This window comes from Macaca thibetana, chromosome 1 (genome assembly GCF_024542745.1).
Source record: "Macaca thibetana thibetana isolate TM-01 chromosome 1, ASM2454274v1, whole genome shotgun sequence".
NCBI lineage: Eukaryota > Metazoa > Chordata > Mammalia > Primates > Cercopithecidae > Macaca > Macaca thibetana.
The window spans coordinates 158,777,662-158,798,710 of NC_065578.1; the positions used below are offsets into that span (position 1 = coordinate 158,777,662).

The window sequence follows — 21,049 nt, forward strand, 5'->3', positions numbered from 1 at the left end:
GAGTGTGGGGAGGGTTCTCAGTGGAAAGAAACCTCAAAGGGAGTGGGGCCAAGGGGCTGAGCAAGGACGCCTGGGCTGGCAGGCATGGGGGAAGCTCAGGCACCCTCTGATGGGCTGTGTGTGGTCAAGCTGTCCCGGCCTCCTTGTTAGGAAAGTCTGGCAGGGAGTGGGTAGAGTGGTAAGCATGGAGACGGAGAGTGTCTAGACCTCAGGAAGGACTTTCTTGTATCAAAATAGAAAGCATCCCAATCGGGCCCAGTGTCTTCCAGATTTGGTGTTGTCAGAATCAAGGCCAAAGTTATCAACACTTACACTTATTAAGTTATATTTTTTAAAGTGTCCTTTAATTGGCTGAATCAGCCGGTTGGAAATAGAAGTTGTTCTGAAATATTCCATCCACATATGTCTTTCTCGCCGATAAATGTGTATCTCCCCACAGCAATGAACATAATGTCTTGAAAGAGTTGGTGCTCGGTAAGTCGCCTTCCCCACCTTCTCCAGGCGTTGTGCTTGGGGCGGGGGTGACATACAAGGGATGAGGTGCGGGAACCCCGGTTATGATGGAACTCTCACGCCCACATCTTTTCCTGGGCTAGATTTCAGCTTGTTTCTCCACCTTCTGGCTCAGAGCCAGGATCCCTGCTTCCCAGTCACTGGCTGAAGGACTGGCAGGATGGGGTTGGATCACATCTTGTCTGTCCTCTACTTTCTTCCTTGGAGATGTTGCTTTGTCACTCACTTCTGGGGCACCCTGATAATATGGATGAGGAACTTGTCTGAAGTACAATTTGGGTTAGGAAGCACTGAACCTCTTTATACTTTTTATAATCGACTTTCTTTCTTTCTTTCTTTCTTTCTTTCTTTCTTTCTTTCTTTCTTTCTTTCTTTCTTTCTTTCTTTCTTTCTCCTTCTTCCTTCCTTCCCTTCCTTCCTTCCTTCCTTCCTTCCTTCCTTCCTTCCTTCCTTTCTTTTCTTTCTTTCTTTCTTTCTTTCTTTCTTTCTTTCTTTCTTTCTTTCTTTCTTTCTTTCTTTCTTTCTTTCTTTCTTTTTCTTTCTCTCTCTATCTATCTCTTTCTTTCTTTCTTTCTTTCTTTCTTTCTTTCTTTCTTTCTTTCTTTCTTTCTTTCTTTCTTTCTTTCTTTCTTTCTTTCTCTCTCTCTCTCTCTTTCTCTCTCTCTCTCTCCTCTCTCTTTTCTTTCTTTTTTTTTGAAAAGGAGTCTCACTCTGTCACCCAGGCTGGAGTTCAGTGGCGTGATCTCGGCTCGCTGCAACCTCCACCTCCCGGGTTCAAGCAATTCTCCTGCCTCAGCCTCTGGAGCAGCTGGGATTACAGGTGTGCTCCACCATGTCCAGCTAATTTTTGTATTTTTAGTAGAGACGGGGTTTCACCATGTTGGCCAGGCTAGTCTTCAACTCCTGAGCCCAAATGATCCACCTGCCTGGGCCTCCCAAAGTGCTAGGATTACAGGCGTGAGCCACCGCGCCCAGCGTTACTTAAATATTTCTTTGAGAAGGAGCAGGCTATTTTCAGCCGGCTTAGAGGAGTTTATCACTCCCACAAGAACCTCAGGAGATAACAGGTCAGGGAAGAGCGAGGTGTCAGCAGCAGCAGCTTATTTACATATTTTCCACAACTCTTTCCTTGGCTCAAATTGCAGGCATCCTGGCCAAGTTTCTTTATATTTTCGAGACAGGGTCTTGCTGCATTGCCCAGGCTGGTCTCAAACTCCTGGGCTTAAGCTATCCTCCCGCCTCAGCCTCCTGAGTAGCTGGGATTATAGGCGTGCGCCACTGAGCCTGGCTCTGGCCAAGTTTTAGTCTGGGCATTACTGTCACTTTCTCTCCATCATACACACCAAAATCAGTGGGCAGGTCTGGGCTCATTACAGACACTGTGCTCCTGGTGTCAGAGTCTGTTTTTCCAGATGGAATAACCAGGATGGGGGAGGGACGGAGAGTCTCAGCCTTGAAAGTAATCTTTCACTTGGTTCTGCTTTTCTCCCACATAGCAGGCGCCTTTCTCGCGTCTCAGGCACATGGTCAGCCAGCCACTGCTTGAAAGCCACCAGCGACTAGGAGCATTGCCCTGTGAAGTAGCTTTTTCTATTGTTATGGACAGTTTCAACTTATATCATTCCTTCATGTTGAGCTTAAGTTTCCTTCTAACTTCCACACGGTGGAACCAGTTCAACATCCTGGCCATCCTTTTCTGGGCTCACTTGTTTGTCGTTGTTTCAAGAGTCAGACAAGTATGGGGGGATCGTATAACCCATTGGGGAAGATACCGGGCCTATCATCTGCCTGCCTGGGTTTGCACCTGGTTTCCCACTCACCAGCTGTGTGACCCTGCTTATAATCCTTAACCTCTCTGAGCCTTGGTTTACTCATCTGTAAAATGTGAGTGATGGTGGTACTTACCTCATAGAGTTGTCGAGAGGGTTAAATACATTAATACATGTAAAAAGCCTGGAACATTGCCTGGCAACCAAAGGCAATTCAGTACATGGTAGCTTTTAATCTCTCTGGAAATAAATTGTCTGGAATTGAACACAATACTCTAGACGTGGTCTGTTCCATGGGACCCTGATGCCCTCTAACTTGACGATATATTTCTATTATGTCAGACTAAATTTGCAAATCACTGGTGTTTAAATCGAGCTCATTGTACTGAAGCCCTCAGGTTATTTTCCCACGGACAGCTGTCAGGCTTAGATCTCCCCTTTGCTGCATAAAAGATGTGATCTGAGTTAGAAGGAAGGTCAGGGTCAAGGGGAGCCCAAAGCCTCCCCTCACATTGGTTCCAAACACACATGAACTCTCATTGATGCAGTCGAGTCCTTTTGATAATGCTGTTCTGCAATCTGACGTTCTATTTGGAAAATCTCTTGACCCACACTGGGCTGAGATAAAATTCCCTCCCTATGGGTCTTTTCTTTCTTTCAGCGGGCCTTTTTCATTCTTCTTTGCTTGTTCGTTGCATTTGCTTATCAGGTGAGCTAAGCACTTACTGTTGGGAACTTCCTTACCTCCAACTCCGGCTCCTCTATTTCTCCAAGTTCCCAGGCTATTGCAGAAAAGTCACAGGTGCCTACAGCATAATCAGAGTGCCTGTTTTCACAGACGAACCTCTGGGGCTGTCTAAATCCTTGCTCTTCATGGTCCACTAGCATCTGTATTACTGGGGAGCTTGCTGGAAATGCAGAATCTCAGGCCTCACCCCAACGTACTGAATCAGAATCTATGTTTTAACAAGACCCTCCAGGTGATTCATATGCACATTAAAAGTGGAGAAACCTTGCTCTAAGTTATTCAGTGTGGAGTAGGAATGAGAGTATGCAGAAAGCAAGAAGCCTGTCTTTCTAGGCCTTGAAATTAGTCCTACTGACCAGGTTCCTGGGGACATAAAGCTATTTCTGGAATATTTGATCACAAGCTTTTTCTTGGAATGCCTTTCTATGTTGCCCAGGCTGGTCTTGAATGCCTAGAGCAATTCTCCCGCCTCAGCCTCCCAAGTAGCTGGGACTACGAGCGTGCACCACTGTGCTCAGCTCATAATGTTTTTATAAAATACTCATTTTGTTTTCTTTTCTTTTCTTTTTTCTTTTTCTTTCTTTTTCTTTTTCTTTTTCTTTTTTTTTTTTTGAGACAGAGTCTCATTCTGTCATCCAGGCTGGAGTGCAGTGGCACAATCTCAGCTCACTGCAACCTCTGCCTCCCAGGCTCAAGTGATCCTCCTGCCTCAGCCAGCCTCCCGAGTAGCTGGGATGACAGGCGTGTGCCACCACACATGGTTAATTTTTGTATTTTTAATAGAGACGGGGTTTCACCATGTTGACCAGCCTGCTCTTGAACTCCTGACATCAAATGATCTGCCCGTCTCAGCCTTTCGAAGTGCTGGGATTATAAGCATGAGCCACTGTACCCGGCCACTCATGCATTTAAAAAAATATAGATTGTACTTGTGTTTTCCTCATTTTATTAGTAACATACTCTTGAGCTCATGTATTTCAAACCTCTGGATATGTACAGTTGGAATCTTAAAGTTTAAATGTTTGGTTTTATGTTTCTGATCTACTTTTTTGGTTAATATTAGGCTATGATTTCAGTATATGGAATCCTGATTCTGCCATCACTATGTTAGTCATCCCTCCCAGCTTTGTCAGTAGCAAATCTGATAACCATGCCTTCTAAGTCTTTATGCAAATCATGGATGAAAATGTAGACCACAGCAGGATCAAGGACAGATCCCTGTGGCGCACCCTTAGAAGCTCACTCATTTATTCAGCCAGCAATGTTGACTTCCAGAGCTCCATCCCTGCAATCAGACGAACTGGTTAGAGCTCCAACTCTGTTCCCTGATGACTTTGTCACCCTTGGCAAGGTATTACTGCATCAGACTCCCAGTTCTTTATCTGTAGCCCAGGAAGTTGGAGTAGTCACCAGCATCCTCTGGGGGTGCTTTAAAGAAATGCATGTTCCTGGGCCCCTACCTTTTCCCCCACAGATCCTGGTTCAGTTGGTCTGTGGTGGGTACCCAGACATCAGTATTTTGAAAAAGCCCTCAAAGCAGAGAGCAAAAAATTCTCTGGGTAATTCTAGTGTGAAGCCAGGATTGAGAACCACCGGACCAGATAATCTCTAACAACCATGATTTGCCTTTCTGATCCAAGAGGCCTCCTGGGGGCCTGGTACACATCTTCTGGGGCCTCTTGTCCTCTGGCCTGAGCCCTGCTGGCTCAGACCACGATAGGAGAGGGGGCTTAGCTGGCTGGTAGAGCACCGTGGCCAGGCACTGGGTGTGCCGTACAGGACTGTAAAGCACCCGTGTCTTCCCTACATCCCTGGGAGAGGAGTTGGGATGCCTCCTATCAGCTGCTTGCTCTCCTGCCCATCTTCGCTGGACAAAAGAATCATCCCTGACTTCTCTGAAGTTAACTCCTTCTCTGTGCTGCTGAACTTGCTGCTTAACAAAAATAGCCAAAGGACAGTGTAAGTCTGTTTCGGGGAGTCAGCACCCTGTCTGATTCCTCTCTTTGTCTTCTGTTTCTTTCCTCCCATAACTCTGGAGGCAACAGCACCTCTGAGGCCTTCTTTTGCATCTCTTTCCCTCTATAGACTCCCACAGGCTGAGGACTGCACCACTCCAGAACCGTAGCATCTCCCGGAAATGTTGCTGGCCAACGAATGAACACAAAAAGACCCCTCTGACATGGTCCTGGGGGTCAGGGTACCTACGTGCCCAGCTTGGCTCATTTGAGGCAAGACCAGCTTCTAACTTCGGGCTCAGGTTGTTGCTTTGAGCATCGCTTGCCTGCTTCTGGGATATGAGTGTGTCCAGGATGTGTGGTCTCATCTTCTCTCTGCCTCTCCGCAGTTGTGCTGGTACGGGGAGTGTCTCTGCAGTGGGCTTGTTAATTGGCGCTTCAGCTGGCTGATTGACTCTAATGCGGGTGAACATTTATTTACCCCAGCAGCCGCCTCTCAGACAGCCGTTAATTGCAGGCACGAGAGAGACAATAATTACGGGATAATGGGTGGCTTTTGTGTGAGTCCTTCTCTTTGCACTGTGTCAGCAAACACGGAGGGTTTGTTTTCTAACATTCAGCTACCCTGCTGGGGAATAACACAACCCCTCCCCCACTCACTCCGTCCCTGTCATCCAGTCCAACCTTCCCTTTCCTTCCCGTCCTGGGTGACAGAACATGTTCCAGTCTTCCAAAATATTGTCTCCTTCCAAGTCTCATGTGGTCATGACCCCATTTTTAGGATTTGTGAGGTCGAACTCATAGTGTTAAAAAAGTAGTGCTTAATTAACTTTGCCTAAAAATGGGTAAGCAAATGTTAAACTATATGCCTGTTCCATGTGCCTCCTGATCTTTGTTGTGTGTTTGTATAGTTGTAACTGACGTGTAGCTAGTGTCTTGTGTCATGAATTTCTTTTTTGTTTAATATTATTTTATACAAACACTCCCAGGTATGATAATGATCTATAAATTTGTCATTTTAAATAGCTATAAGTAATTCTGTCATGTTGCTCCATTACTGGATTGCTTTTCTCTTATTACTGAGAATTTGGGTTGTTTCCAATTTGTTGCTATTATGAATAGCTCTGCTATAAATGTCTTTATATGTACTGATTTCCCGCCCAGTTATTTCCCTGGGGGTTCAGTGAATTATGAAGTTATATTGATCTGGGATCCTGTTGGGAAGAATGGAGGGGCTTGGGGAGCTGGAGGCTACTGGGAGAGTTTAACTAATTCCCTCCTCTCCCACTCCCAGCATACAATTCCTCTTCTTCTCACCTCTTTTCACATCCATTTTGAGGATGATTCTTGCCCCGACTTCCCTGGTAACAGCCCAGGTTGGTGAGGTGGAGACTTGGCATTCTGATTATGTACTGCTGCATTGCAGGCCACCTAAAACGTCGTGGCTGAGAACAAGGGCTGATGGTTGTTGTTCAGGGTTCTCTGGGTTGACTGGGCTCGGGGAGGGGTGGCCCTTGCTTGGGTCATCTCCAGCTGTGGTTGTCCTCTGAAGGCTCGACTGGCAGGGCCACCAGGGAGGCTCCTCACATGTCTGGCAAAGGATGCCAGCTGTCATCGGGGAGCTCAGTGGGGCCTGTCAACCTGAGCACCACACGTGGCCTCTCCACGTGGCTTGGATTTCCCTCAGCGAGGTGGTTGGTTCTGAGAGAGAATGTCTCAAGAGAGCGCTCCAGGAGACCCAAGTGGAAATTGCAAGGCTTCTTATGCCCCAGCCTCAGGAGTCACACACAGTCATGTCCGTCACATTCTGCTGGTCCAACTGAGCCCACGCAGACACACGGGGTGGGGAATAGACTCCGCTTCCCAATAGGAGGGCACAGCAAAGAATCTGCAGACCTCTTTGGTCTTCTACTCTTGAAGACTGAAAGCATGTATTGGTTAGTAGCCTATGCATCCTACCAGGGCCTGCCTTAGGAGAGGCCATGTGAGAGTCCCTCTCCCCGTCCCCTTCATTTCCATGGAAGCAGTCTACTCCTGTCTTACTTCTGTTTACCAAAAACCTGCCCGTTTTCAGAAGTCATCTGATCTCTCAGCCTTCCCTGGTTGCCCACAGGAGCCACAAGCCTCCCTGTCTCTATCTGCCTTTGTCTCACATGGCTCTTCGCACAGTTATTTATGGGCTTGGCTTGCTAGGTTGTAAACTCTTGGAAGGCGAAGACTCTCTCATGTTCTTCTTGTTAATCTCGACACCCCACCCTGAAGACCTAGTAAAGCTCCTGGCATAGAAAAGGGCTTCCATAAATTCCATCTGCTTTCCCCGTTTTCACACATTTGAGACTGCACTGCCTGTTGAACTAATGAGTTCTTATGAACTAATGACCTTAATGGAGCAGGGGTGGTGGGAAGAGAACAAGCACTTGCCACACACTTTGTGTGTGCACTTAACAGAGCAGGCCAGGAGCTTTACATGTATTCTTTTACATAATTTTTAAAACAACCTGCAAAGTAAGTAGCAGCATTCCTGTTTTATAGAGGATGGAGTTGAGGTTTGGAGATGTTAAGTAACATGTGCACAGTGACATAGTTGGGGTCACCTAGTTAGAAAGTCATGGAGCCATAATTCAAACCTAGGTCTTTGGGAATTTAGGGCACATATTCCCTCCTGTACGCTTAACCTCTTGGAACCTCAGTTTCCTCATCTGTAAAATGGAGAGAATACTTCATAAGGTTGTTTAGATGAAAAGAAATAAGACTACAAGCCATCCAAGGCCGCACTTGGCATCAAGTAGGCATTCATTCCCTACTGCCTGTCACACCATGGCTTCTTGTTCTCAAGGCCTGGACAAGCACTTTACACACCTGGCATGGCTTTATGGCTGGCAATGCAGTTGATGGGTTTGCCCTCCTCATATTTGGGTGTGTGCGTTGTTCACCAGCACACATATGACTACTGTGGTACATGCCTCCCAATTACTCCTCCTGTCCCACTGGAGCACGAGTGAGTCATTTTCCCTGGATTCTGCACCCCGCCCCCCCTTCCCCAAGTGAGAGACCACCATCTTCCTTGTAACACAGTGCAGACAGCCAGGTCTCCAGTCACCCCAGAGGCTTCTCCTAGAGCAACTGAGGTGAGGGATTCCACCCTTCCACATTAATTGCTTTTGTTTGCTTCTTTAAAATTAGTTCCAACGAGAGCTCATTCATTCTTTCTTTTTCCTCATCTCATGCTCACTTGCTGGCTTCACTACTCAGTTCTGTTTTCCATTTTTTGGTCTCACTCTGTCTCAGAGCCTATAGGGGCCCCATTCAGAACGATTCTGCCATGGTGACATCTTGCTGGGTGAGTTAGAATGAAGGCTAGTAAGGAGGTAGCAGCTACGGGGAAGGGGCTTGCTTGGTAGAGCTGGGGAGAGCTATAATTTATGTCTTTTGCTTCCTGATTCCCTTCCTTCTTATTCCTCTGGCTCTGGTCTCCTCATTCTCTGGCCCGAGGCACTGCCTGGGAAGGGAGGAGCTGGCTGGTTTAGGCGTCCACTAGTCTGGTCTGATCTGTCCCTTTATTCCCCAACTCAGTTTCATCTCCCACTCCCCTGCCTGGCCTTGATATATGGCATACAGTTGCCAGAATCACAGAAGGCAGAGGAGATTGGATTCTTTCTCTTAACTCTTCTCATACCCTTCCCTCCAAGGGTTCAAACTGAAAGTCTGGGAGTCCAGAAAGGGATGAGATTTTAAAAGCTCTTTCCTCCCTGCCTTCAGGCTCTTCTTTCTTCCCAGTGCTAGTCCTTTGGAGGAGCAGCAGGGCTCAGGGGCAGGCAAAATGGAAGCCTTCCCAGCAAACTGCCCTGCCAGAGCCTTGGAGGAGGCCTCTTTAGACCTGGCTTTCTTTTTTTTTTTTTTTTTTTTTTTGAGACGAAGTCTCGCTCTGTCGCCCAGGCTGGAGTGCAGTGGCCGGATCTCAGCTCACTGCAAGCTCCGCCTCCCGGGTTCATGCCATTCTCCTGCCTCAGCCTCCCGAGTAGCTGGGACTACAGGCGCCTGCCACCTCGCCCGGCTAGTTTTTTGTATTTTTTAGTAGAGACGGGGTTTCACCGGGTTAGCCAGGATGGTCTCGATCTCCTGACCTCGTGATCCACCCGTCTCGGCCTTCCAAAGTGCTGGGATTACAGGCTTGAGCCACCACGCCCGGCCTAGACCTGGCTTTCTTTATCGTTCTGGTACAGCCCTAGCAGGGGACTTGTCACAGGCAGTTGCTAGCTTTTGTGATTCTGTTCCAGTCATTGACCTGGATGCCTGGAGTTTGACAAATCTTCAAGTACAGAAAAGCGTTTCCTACGTCCATGTGAATTTGCAAATGTATGTTTTTTTGTGCTTACAAGCCCATGGGAAGGTGAGGCAGGGAAGAGGAGGGCAGAATGCAAGCTGGGCAGTATGCAAGTTGGCCTAGTGCATGATCTAAGTATTTTATTTTCCCCAGTGTATGTATGTGCATGCACACACACACACACACACACACACACACACACACCCCTCTTTCAGGAGGTCTGCCCTGATGGCCTCAGCTAGAACTAACCTCTCCTTCCACTGAATTCCTGTGGCACCAGTGACTTGTATCACTCACAGCAAATCTATGCTTTCAGTTGTACGGTGGTAGCAGAAGATCAGATTGGATGAATAAGTTGGGGCTGGATTATAAAAGGCCTTGCATTTCAAGCCTCCATCCTGCAGGCAGTAGAGAAGCACTGCAGGTTTGTGAGCCAGGGCATGATTGAATTGTCACTTGTGGGGAGCAGGGAGACCAGAGGTGGAGGCACCCTGTCATCTCAAGGGCAACAGGACTGGGGATGACTTGGTGCAGGTGGGTTACTGGACCAGTTTAATCTGCGGTCTGAAGGCAGTGTCATGGATAGGGAAGACTGGTTGGTGATGAGGGTCTAGGATGCCACACTGAGAGCTGTTTTGGGAGCTCAGTAGGTGTGGTTGGGGACCTGTGTCTTAGGGTAGGGTTGGTGACTGGAGACAGAAGAAGACCAGATGGAATTAGGTACAGGGCCCTTACAAAGCCCTTCTTGACACTAGCAAAGTTCACACTGGGCCACCCCCTTATGCAGGGGCATTTGCCCTGGAATGCTTTAGAGGCTTCTCTTAAAGGTGACATGGCAGAATTATTTGCTGGCTATCAAAGTTATTGAGATGAGGTGACAGGGGCTGTGGCAGAGCAGAAGCTATGGGGTCCAGGTCCAAGGACAGGTACAGATGTGCCCTGCCCATGCCACATGGACGCTGTCATCCCCCATGGCCCAGCTCAGAGCAGCTGGCCCTTTCACTCCCCCGGGGCTCGGCATTTACTGCCCAGACAGAAAAGGGGAGGGATGACATGACTCCTTGTCTGTCTGCTTTCTCCCAAGGTCACCTTTGTCTCTGCTTGTCAAAACTGGCATCATCTCCCTGGCACTGCCAGCCCTGGAGCTGGGGGCTGCATGGTGTTCCCTCAATGTCTTCTTGCCTTAACGCAGTTGCTCTGGCAAAGAGCAGGGAGAGGTGCAGCGGCCACTGTGGCGTAAAGATGCCTTTGAGAGATGGGATCCCCCTCACACTCTTCTCTAGCCCTGAAGTGCAGCCTCCCTCCCTGCCCCCTGTTCCAAGAGGGGCCTTCTCCAGGGCCTTTCTCTGCTGGGAAAGGAAGGGAGGGACTTGGTCCAAGGGGGCCAGCCTGGCTGTCTATATGTTGAGAGGAGTTGTCTGCAGTGCTGGGCTGAGGCCAAGCTAAACACCCCTCTGCCCAGCTGCCTGAGCCATTCTGCTTTTCTAGATTGGTGTGGAATGGGAGAGATTGTGTGTGTGTGGCGGGGGAAGTGGAGGGGGCAAGGGTTTGTTATCTGCAGGTTAACCCTTGGGAGGCCAAGAGGAAGGCAAGCATCCAGTGGGAAAGTGACGCTGTCTGTTTTTTGGACAGGTGATCTCATCAAGACCAAGCCCTTTTGTGGAAGCTAGGGGATGGGGTGTGGATGGGGAAGGAAGAGGCATTGGTCAAAGCGTACAAAGTTTCAGTTAGACAAGGGGAATAAATTCTGGTGATCTATTACACAGCATGGTGACTATAGTTAATAATATAATAATAAAGTATATTTTTAAATTGCTAAAAGAGTAGGTTTTATTTTATTTTGTTTATTTTTTTTAGACAGAGCCTCATTCTGTCACCCAGGCTGGAGTGCAGTAGTGCAATCTTGGCTCATGTAACCTCCACCTCCTGAGTTCAAGCTATTCTTGTGCCTTATCCTCTCGAATAGTTGGAATTATAGGTGTGCACTCCCGCACCCGGCTAATTTTTATGTTTTCAGTAGACATGCGGTCTCACCGTGTTGGCCAGACTGATCTCGAATTCCTGGCCTCAAGTGAGCCACCCACCCTGACCTCCCAAAGTGCTGGGATGACAGGCGTGAACCACCTACTGCACCCCATCAAGAGTAGGTTTTAAATGTTCTCACCACAAAAATGATAAATATGTAAAGTGTAGATATATTAATTAGCCTAGTTTGATCATTTCACAATGTATACATGTATCAAACCATCACATTGTTCCCCAAAAATAGATGCAATTATTATTTATCAATTAAAAAAGAAGATCAAGTTTGGAATGATAGCCCCAGAACCATCCTCCATGGTGATTTTATGGGGAGTGCAAATGTATGTCATAGGTAATTAGGAAAGTTGTTTGGCAGGTCGGAATCTTTGACTCCCTCTCTTAGCACAAAGATTTGAGATTTGACTAAGAGGATACAAAGGCTTTGTGTCCCACTCATCTTGTTGCCTCTCCCGGCCACCCTCAGCTCTCCCGCTGTGATGGAGGGTTAGCTATGCTGTCTGCCTTCGTCCCTTGCCCAGAAGCATGTTCACCACAGGGGAGCTTTTCCAGGCACCTGAACGAAAGCATGTCTGTCCTTACTGCATGTCTATTTCATCCCATCCCAGGACTTCCCCCAGAGCAGGTTCTAGAAATGGGATTATCTTCCTTGCCACCCCTGCTTTCATATTACCCTTGGCCATTGTGTTCAAGACCTGGGGATAAATAGTGCAAGGCTAGGTCTCCTCAGAGCTCCCAGCCTCAGAGGGACCTTACCATTTTAAATAGGCTGATTAGGAAAGCTTGTCAACGGCCAGGATCACAAAGAATGGATGTTTTTTGTTTTTAAGGGAGTTTTTTTGCTAATGAAACCTTGAACTGAAGCCACTGAACTTGCCCGGTCTGGAAGTAGGTTGCTAACTGCATAGCCTGAGAAGGAGCTCTCCTCCAGGGCAGCTGGAGAGCAGGGGCCAGGAGGTTCCTCCCAGAGAGCAGGACCTGGGGTGCAGGATTCCCCCTTCCCTGCAGGCTGAGCCCTGGCCTTCCGAAGTGGGTGAGAGCTCTGAGCTGGAGAGTTAAAGACTTGGGTTCCCAGCTGGCTTTGGCACTTCCCTAAGGATGTGTAACTTCAGACCATTCACTATCCCCTTTGAGCCCTAACTGTTTAAATTAGCTGAGAAGGAGGGATAATAATACAGTGCTTCTCTTTTGGGTTATGTGAAGCTGCAATGAAAAAAGTCAATGTGTGTAAAATGCTAAGCGAATGTCAGAGATTATTATTAATATTGTTATTGTTCTTAGGAGAGGCAGAGACCTGGAGTCCTGGGTTTGAGCTCTGCTTTCACTTGGAAGTTTCTGCAGCCCACAGCTTCCTCCCCAGGAGAGTAAAGAAGGGGCCTTTGGGGTAGGAATTGCCTGCTCCTCCAAGCCACTTTGCTTTGGGCGAAGCCATGGAGGGTTAGAGAAACCCTAGTCATCCTACAAACACAAATCCCAGGGCCAGATCATTCCTCCCTGCCCCTGTCCCTTCCTTCCCCTTCTTCCTCATCTGTTCACTCAGCCAGTTTTCATTCCCCACCTGGTGGAGCTGGGGGGCCTCTGGCTCTCCTGGGCAGGGCGCCTGAGGCCTGGGGGCCTGGGTCTTCTCTGGCTTGGTTTGTCGTTTGCCTTATCCTCACTTGGCAGAGGCATTGCAGAGCCTAACAGAAACCTGCCTCCTCCTCCCTAGGTGGGGCAGGAACTTTCGTTTATGATAATGATACTCTGCATTTATAGAGCGTCTTTTCTGCTGAGAACTCAGAGCACTTTTCCTTCTATGCACACTCTCATCTTTCTGGAAGTGCAGGCGGAGGGAAAGAATCACAGTGACTTTATAACTGAGGCTTGGAGGCACTGAGTAGCTTGCCATAGGTCACGCAGCCAGCAAGTGGCAGAGCCAGGATTTGAGTTTCAGAGTTGGGACTGCTGCCGGGATTAGTCTTGAGGTCCCTTGACTTTCAGCGAGGGACTTGTTGGCCTGTTTGCTTAGGGCCTAAAGAGTGAGGACTGGGTCAGGCGCGGTGGCTCATGCCTGTAATCCCAGCACTTAAGGAGGCCAAGGTGGGTGGATCATGAGGTCAAGAGTTCAAGACCAGCCTGGCCAACATGGTGAAACCCCATCTTTACTAAAAATACAAAAATTAGCTGGACTTGGTGGCACGTTCCTGTAACCCCAAATACTCGGGAGGCTGAGGCAGGACAATTGCTTGAACCAGGACCTGGGAAGCAGAGGTTGCAGTGAACTGAGATGGATTGCCCCACTGCACTCCAGCCTGGGCGACACAGCAAGACTCTGTCTTAAAAAAAAAAGTGAGGACTGATGCCTGCTTGCCTGGCTTTGGCATAGGTTGATTCAGAGGTAACCTCAGGCTCTGTGGTCCCTGAAGATCAGTGAGTGTGGGGAGGTGGGAGGTGGTGTGGCCTGCAGGCAGCTGTGCCTTGGCCATCTTGTGACTTCCTGGCGTGGGCATGAATATGGAACAAGCACCTTGGCTGAATTCTGGGTTAACCCTCTGTCCCCTGCAGCAACGTGCCCACAAAGGGTGAGCTAGGGTAGGCTCCTTTTGGCTCCTTGATTGGTCTGAGGTGGTGTTTCCTCCCAGCACTCCACCCCTCAGGAGGCAGGTGGATTAGTCCACTTGTCTGTCTTCCTGGAGCAGGCTGCCAGGAGCCAGGAAAGGAAGCATTTGGACATGAGGTGTGTTTGCACCCCGGCTCCTGCACACCTTTCTAGGCTGGTAAGGGGAGGCTCCCTCTGAGGAAACTGGGCTGGGGATGGACACTGGGACCTCTGGGGGTATCGGGCTTTGGGGACGGGGTGATAGCCAGGTGACTGTAGGGGCATGGGGCTTTGGGAGCAGGGAGGGGACAGCCGGCTGATGGTTGACTCAGTTTCCATGTTCCCAGGGGCCTCTCTAACACTCCCCTCTCCATCTTTCTTCCTTCACTCCTTACAGTTGCTTTCTTTTTCCTTTCTCTTTTTCTCTTTTCTTCCTTTTACTCATTATTTACTTGGCAAATTTGAGCTCTGAAATAGGCCAAGCATGATTCTCTCACCTTCTTTTTTCTCCCTTACAAAGGACTTCTCTAAAAACTGAATATTCATCATCTCCCTTCTGAACTCTCTGTCTCTTTTTCCACCAGTTCTCTTTCCTGCAGAATGTTCTTCTCTCCTCTCCCTGGGATCAGTAGCACCAGGAAGTGCTAAGGGAGGAAGCAGCCTGGGAGGTGCCAGCTGTTTGCCCAAGGTGGGGTTGGCTGTAGCGTTGGTTATTGGGCTGGGCTGGGCTGGAGCATGGACTTGGGTGCTCAGCTCTTCTGTGTTCTTTTCCTTTCCACACCTTCTGCCTCCTTTCTTCTTCCCATGTCCCACTGCTGGTACCTATCTAATGCAGGCAGAAAGGCAACAAGGCATTTGATCAGTTGCTGCAGGTGCTGCCTGGCTGAGATGCTCATGCTTTTTTTGAGACAGAGTCTCACTTTGATGCCCAGGCTGGAGTGCAGTGGTGTGATCTCAGCTCACTGCAACCTTCGCCTCCTTGGTTCAAGAAATTCTCCTGCCTCAGCCTCCAGAGTCGCTGGGATTAGAGGCATGTGCTACCACCATGCATAGCTAATTTTTTTGTATTTTTAGTGGAGATGGGGTTTTGCCATGTTGGCCATACTGGTCTCGAACCCCTGACCTCAGCTGATCTGCCTGCCTCGGCCTCCCAAAGTGCTAGTATTACAGGTGTGAGCCACCGTGCCTGGCCGAGATGCTTCTTTCCAGAACCCAGGGTACCAAAAGGCCGAACTCAGTATGAGGCTGGAGATGCTCTTTGTTTTCGGCTCTGAGCCAGGGTGATCTAGGGAAGGAAGGGTGCTTCACATTGGAAGACAGAATGAGGCTCCTTCACAACCTCATGGTGGGGCCTTGGGAGGGCTGCTTCCTCTTTGGTAGCACTGGCTGTACCTGTGTCAAAGGCTCCGAGGGGATCTGGCCATAGAAAGTGAGCTCTAACTTGTCACAGTGGTTCTGCTGGGAAGGGAAGAACAGCCTGAGGGTTCTCTCTACGAGTTCTCCAGAGCAAGACCTCCAGAGGCCTGGCCAGCTTAAAGGAGTTTATTGCACTATCGCCTAGCACAGTTACTCCTAATCTGTAGGGTCTGATTTATATTTTTAAAGCTTTTTATTAGAGAATCAAGCATACACAAAAGTAGAGAGACTAATACAATAACACCAGTGTGCCCAAGTTTCAGCGGTTTTGAAGACATCTCTTAGTCAGTCTTGTTTCAAGTATATTCCTGGTCCTTTCTGCCCTCTGACAATTTTGAAGCAAATCCTAGACAGCTGAATATTTCATCTCTAAAGAAAGGGACTTCCGGCCGGGTGCAGTTTCTCACGCCTGTAATCCTGGCACTTTGGGAGGTCAAGGCGGGTGGATCACCTGCCCAACATGGTAAAACCCCGCCTCGCAGCTTTTTGGCTAAGATCAAATGTAAAGATAGGGACTCTAAGAAAAATACCAAAACATGAGCACACCTAAGCAAAATGAACAATTCCTTAATGTAATCAACTATCCTGTTAATGTTTACATCTCCCTGATTTTATATATATATATATGTATTTCTAGTGTTCTTTTAAATTTGGATCCAAATAAGGTCTATTCATTGTGATTGGTCATTACAGCATTTAAATCACTCCTAATCTGTAGTTGTTCTCTCTCTTCTGAAGAAACTGGATTATATGGCTTTTTTTTTTTTTTTTTTTTTTTTTTTTTTTTTTTTTGAGACAGGGTCTCACTTTGTTGCCCAGGCTGGTCTCAAACTCCTGGCCTCAATGATCTGCCCGCCTTGGCCTCTCCAGTAGCTGGGATTACAGACATGAGTCACTGCATGCAGCTTGGGTGATTGTCCTGTAGAGTTTTTCACATTCTGGATTTGGCTGATTGCATCCTCATCGTGTCATTTAACATGTTATGCTGTCCCTGTAGTTCCTGTAAATGTAGTTAGATTTAGGGCTTAATCAAATTCAGGTTCCTTTAATTTACTTATTTGTGGGACGGAGGCAAGAATCCATTCGTGGTATGCACATCTCTCAGGAGGCACACGATGTCTGGTTGTCTCTTTTTGTGTGTGATATTGGCAGCCTAGATGATCTTTGCCTAGCTCCATTAATCCATTACAGGCTAATTGCCTATTAATGACTCTCTAATCAGACGTTGCTTCTTTGATCTCACAGTAAGTGATCTTCTGCTTTGGAAAGAGGCCCTTCTCTGGGAGGTGTTGTTGTGGTAGAGGCTCTGGAATGGCAACAGGGTGGCCCACTCCCACCTGTTCTGGCTTCTCTGTGGATTGGTAAGACAGTGGCCCCATAAAGGCCAGGTTGAAGGTTCTGGAAAGAGTCCTTTGCATTGCTTTCCAGTCATGTTTAAGTCTTCGTACTGATGGAGAGAGTCAGAGCCTGAAACATCCTAAATAACTTTTCCAATTAGCTCTGAAATACAGTTCAGCCATGTTTAATCAGATTAATGCTCAGACATAAATCTTTCTTGACTATCCCCTATAATCACCCCGGGCTCTTTCTACTATCAGTGACTTAATAATAACTCTATAATAATAATAATAGCTTACAGTCTACAAAACATACACACACAAGAAGTGGTGCAACACAGAGGGTAAGAGTGGAGCTTTGAGGTCAGCTGGCTTGGCTGCAGATTGTGGCTCCATCACTTTCTAGTAACTTCTCTCCGCATTAGTGTCTATCCAACCTTATAAGGTTGTTATGAATATTAAGTGAGACGATATAAACAAAGAGCTCAGCATAGTGCCTGGGATATAGTAGATGTGCAATAAATGTCAGCTATTGTTATTTTGAAACCATCTACTCATAGCAATCTAGTATCTAGCTGCAAGAGTGTGCAGACACTGCACAGGGACAGAGTAGCAGCAGACAATTGAAAGTTGACAGTGGCTCATGCCTGTAATCCCAGCACTTTGGGATTACAGGGGAACCCGGGAGGCAGAGGTTGCAGTGAGCCAAGATGGCGCCATTGCACTCCAGCCTGCGCAATAAGAGCGAAACTCTGTCTAAAAAAAGAAAAAGAAAGAAAATTGGCTGTGGGTTGGGTGCAATGGCTCACACCTGTAATCCCAGCACTTTGGGTGGCCGAGGCAGGCGGATCACCTGAGGTCGGGAGTTCAAGACCAGCCTGGCCAACATGGAGAAACCCTGTCTCTGCTAAAAATACAAAATTAGCTGGGCGTGGTGGCACATGCCTGTAATCCCGGCAACTCAGGAGGCTGAGATAAGAGAATCCCTTGAACCTAGGAGGCAGGAGTTGCAGTGAGCCAAGATTGTACCATTGCACTCCAGCCTGGGCAACAAGAGCAAAACTGCATCTCAAAAATAAATAAATAAATAAAATAAATAAAAGCAGCTTCTTTCCTTTTTATCCCAGTCAGTGTCATCAGAAAGCAGACAGGGCTCCAGCTCTAATTTTGAGAATAATGAGGTTTTATCCAGAGAAGTCAGGGAACTGGCTTTCAGAAACACAGTGAGTCAGAGGATATGCCTCAAATGGGAAAGGAAAGCCAGCCATCCCAGCTCTCTGCTACCTGCCCTGTCCTTTCCTTAGGAATGGGAGCAAGTGAGGAGAGAGGAGAGAGGATTGGGGTTTGGCTTAGACCTGCTCTTGTATTTTTCCCTTTTGGAGGCCTGGGCTGTCTCTTGCCCTTGAGACAGGCCCTCTGAGGCCTTGGTCTAGAGAGCCAGGTGGCTGTGCCTCCTCCCCAGGAGCTTGTGGTCCCCTGCGGCCTGGCACAGCTGCTCACCCATCTGCCTGTGCAGATCAGAGGTGGAAATCTGCAGTTAGACAATTGGACACCACAACGTGCCTGGACAGATGAGGAAGCCTACTTGCAAGGTGCCGATCAACCACGGGGCTCCCAGCGCTCTCCTGGGCCTCAGTGGGCCAGAGATTCCAGGCCAAGAGGGGCTCCCAGAAGGGACCTGTCGGCATCAGGGCTCATTTGCCCTGTGCTAGCTCCTTATCACTGTCTACTTCCTGTACCTCTCCACATGCGGGGCACTAGAGACACAAGATACCCTCTGTGGGCCTTGAGAGGGAGACAGAAACGAATGGAGCTGAGGATAAATCGGCAGCAAGGCCTCAGTGCCAGGTGGGTGGGAGAGGTAGGAAGGACAAACAAGCAGGAAGCCCTGGTCCTGCTTTCTTGGGCATTAAATGAGGAAGAATGGTGCACAGTGAACAAAATGAAATGCTGTATTTCTGTTTCACTGGGCTCGCGCCTGTTACATCCTTGAGCTACTTCTTTTGCTGGGAGTTCAGCCTTGTGACTCAAGCATGTGAGCAGAGAGTGGCAGGGTTTCTCTCCCAGGAGGAGGAAGAGGGGGTGGAGAGAGACTGGGGAGAGGCTGAAACCCAAGTAGCTGCTTTGTCCACAATTCCCTGCTACAGAGGCTGCCGTATTCAGCACACTTCTGCCTGGACCACTCCCTGCCTAAGTGCAGAGGCCCCAGGGTTTGGGCAGTGAGCAGATCCTCGCTCTATTTGGATCATATAGGAAGGAGGGAGCTAGACTAAGGATGATGAAAGACAGCGTATGCTGAGTGAGGTCAAGTCCTAGTGCTGAGCTCCATGCTGGCACACAGAAGGCACTCGTAAAATATATATGGAATGAATGAATGAACCAGCCAACCAAGGAGAAGGAAAGGGGTTTGATTATATTTATCCTCTGACTCTTAATTCTCTAGTTTGATCCTTAGCAGTCAGATTTAGGGCTTGGACAGCAAAAATTATTTGCTAGAAATGTGTTGTGTGTGGGTGTAAGGCTCGATAATCTATCACCTGGAGCCCTGCTTTGTGAATTAACCAAACTTTTGGTTCTCTTCTTTCTCATTTGTCTCCATGCCTCTGTGGTGCTCACTTGGGTTTGGGAGGTGGTACGGACTGGGGCAGCCATGCAAAGGCTTGTTAGAATGAGAGCTGGGAAGCCTCTTCTGTCTGTGCTCTCATGGCCCTTTTTGGGTTCTGAATATGGGTCTTGATTGTCTCTGCTTCTTTGCCAGTGCTTTGCACATAGTGGGCACTGATAGAACATTTGATGAGCTAAGACGTGACTGTGTGTTGGCACAGGCAGGAGGGAGAAGCTTTATTCTCCTGGCTGGATTGGGTCTAAGGGACAGAGGAGCTGAGTATCTACTTGTGCCCTCTGGTCTCCACAAACTGAAGGGCACAGTTGGAGCCGGGCTCTGTTTCAGCTGGCAGAAGGGGGCATGGAACTGGAGCTGCCCTCGGCCGTGGAGAAAGTTGGCCACAGCAGGACTGGACACGTGGAGTGCTCAGAGCCTGCCTCACAAAGCAGCTTAGGAGAAAATTAAGTGGACTCAAGCCAGGGGACGCATGGCTCACTGTGCTGGATGAGGGGGCTGGGCAGGGTGAGGAATGGGGCTCGCTGCGGGCAGAGGGACTCTGCCCCTTTTGTGTTCAGCCCAGTCTATATGTTAATGGCAGCCCAGCGGTGCTTGGCATTGGCAGCCTGGAAACGGTAGCTACTACTTCTCCCCATGCTGACCTTCCACCCCTTGTTCACCTGGGCCCTGAGATCTTTGCAGAACTAAGTGACCTTAGGGACAGGCAGACTAGAGTCTTGCACCAAGGCCTCCTGCGTTTGTTCACAGGCTACTCTAAGAAGCTACCAGTAAGGAAGTTTCTCAGGGCTCAGGGTCCTGAGCACCTTTAGAAGTTTCTAATAGGATTTTGTCTTCCAGATAGGAAGGAAAACCCATCCAGATCTTATAGAGGAACCAAAGCCCAGTGAGGCAGGGACTTGCCCACAGTGACATGCATGCTGAGGGCTCACCAAGCAGGCAGCTGGGCATTCGGGCTCCTAGGCCTGGGACCTGAGCTCTCAATATTTCTGAGCATGAAGATCTCGTGTGGTGCCCATTGGTTCTTTGTCAAACCAGAGATTTATTTATGTGAGTTCTTTGGCAGGGCAACCAATTTGTCCCAGTGTGCCTGAGATTCTCCCAATTTGAGCACTGAAAGTCCTGGGCAAACTGGGATAGTTGACCACCATGTCCCTAGGGATTCTCCCCCTGCCAGCCCTCTAAACCCAGTTTGCATTTCTCTTTATTGCTTTAATTGCAGGAAACATTTCTTACTGATATTCATTTTCAATGGGCTGACCCCAGAAAGCTGAACTTGTAGATAACTGGGAAGAAACGTTGCCCACCCAAGGTGCCTGGCACTAGACTTTCCTATCTCTCAGGAGCGCTAAGACAATCAAAATAGTTGCATCTCTCTAAATGCGACTGGTGTAACTGAAGTACAGCGTGGAGGTGACTTCTGCCTCTCCCTTGCTGAAAGCTCTGATCAAATTCTGTATTCCTGCATCTCCTCTCTTCTAAGTAACTCAGGCATCGTGTGATCTCCAGTCTCCTTTACCCAACACAGTTCCTAAGCCCAAGGACAAAGACACAAACAGGTGACACAATACCCTTTTAATGAATGGAGAAACTGATGTCTATGGAAGGTTTAGTAAGCTGTTGGCCTCAGGTCAGATAAAAACACCAGGATCCAAATCGACTTCCAATTCAGCACCTTTAGACTTAAAGCCTTCAGCTTTTGTGACTTCTGGAATAGTCTCTCCACTTTCACTCATTTCTTCTGAATTG

At 48.3% G+C, this 21,049-nt stretch overlaps 1 protein-coding gene across 19 annotated transcripts in view; it reads left to right on the forward strand.

Moving 5' to 3' along the window:
- Nucleotides 1-21,049, forward strand: part of PLEKHA6 (pleckstrin homology domain containing A6) — a 156,703-nt gene that overhangs the window by 31,287 nt on the left and 104,367 nt on the right. The window contains exon 1 of one of the 19 annotated variants that reach the window (XM_050762503.1): nt 1,288-1,333. The exons of the other annotated variants lie outside the window; for them this stretch is intronic. The gene's annotated coding sequence lies outside the window, so the exon portion shown is untranslated. Of the gene's footprint in view, nt 1-1,287; nt 1,334-21,049 lie in introns of those variants that run through there. 19 annotated transcript variants of the gene reach the window in all.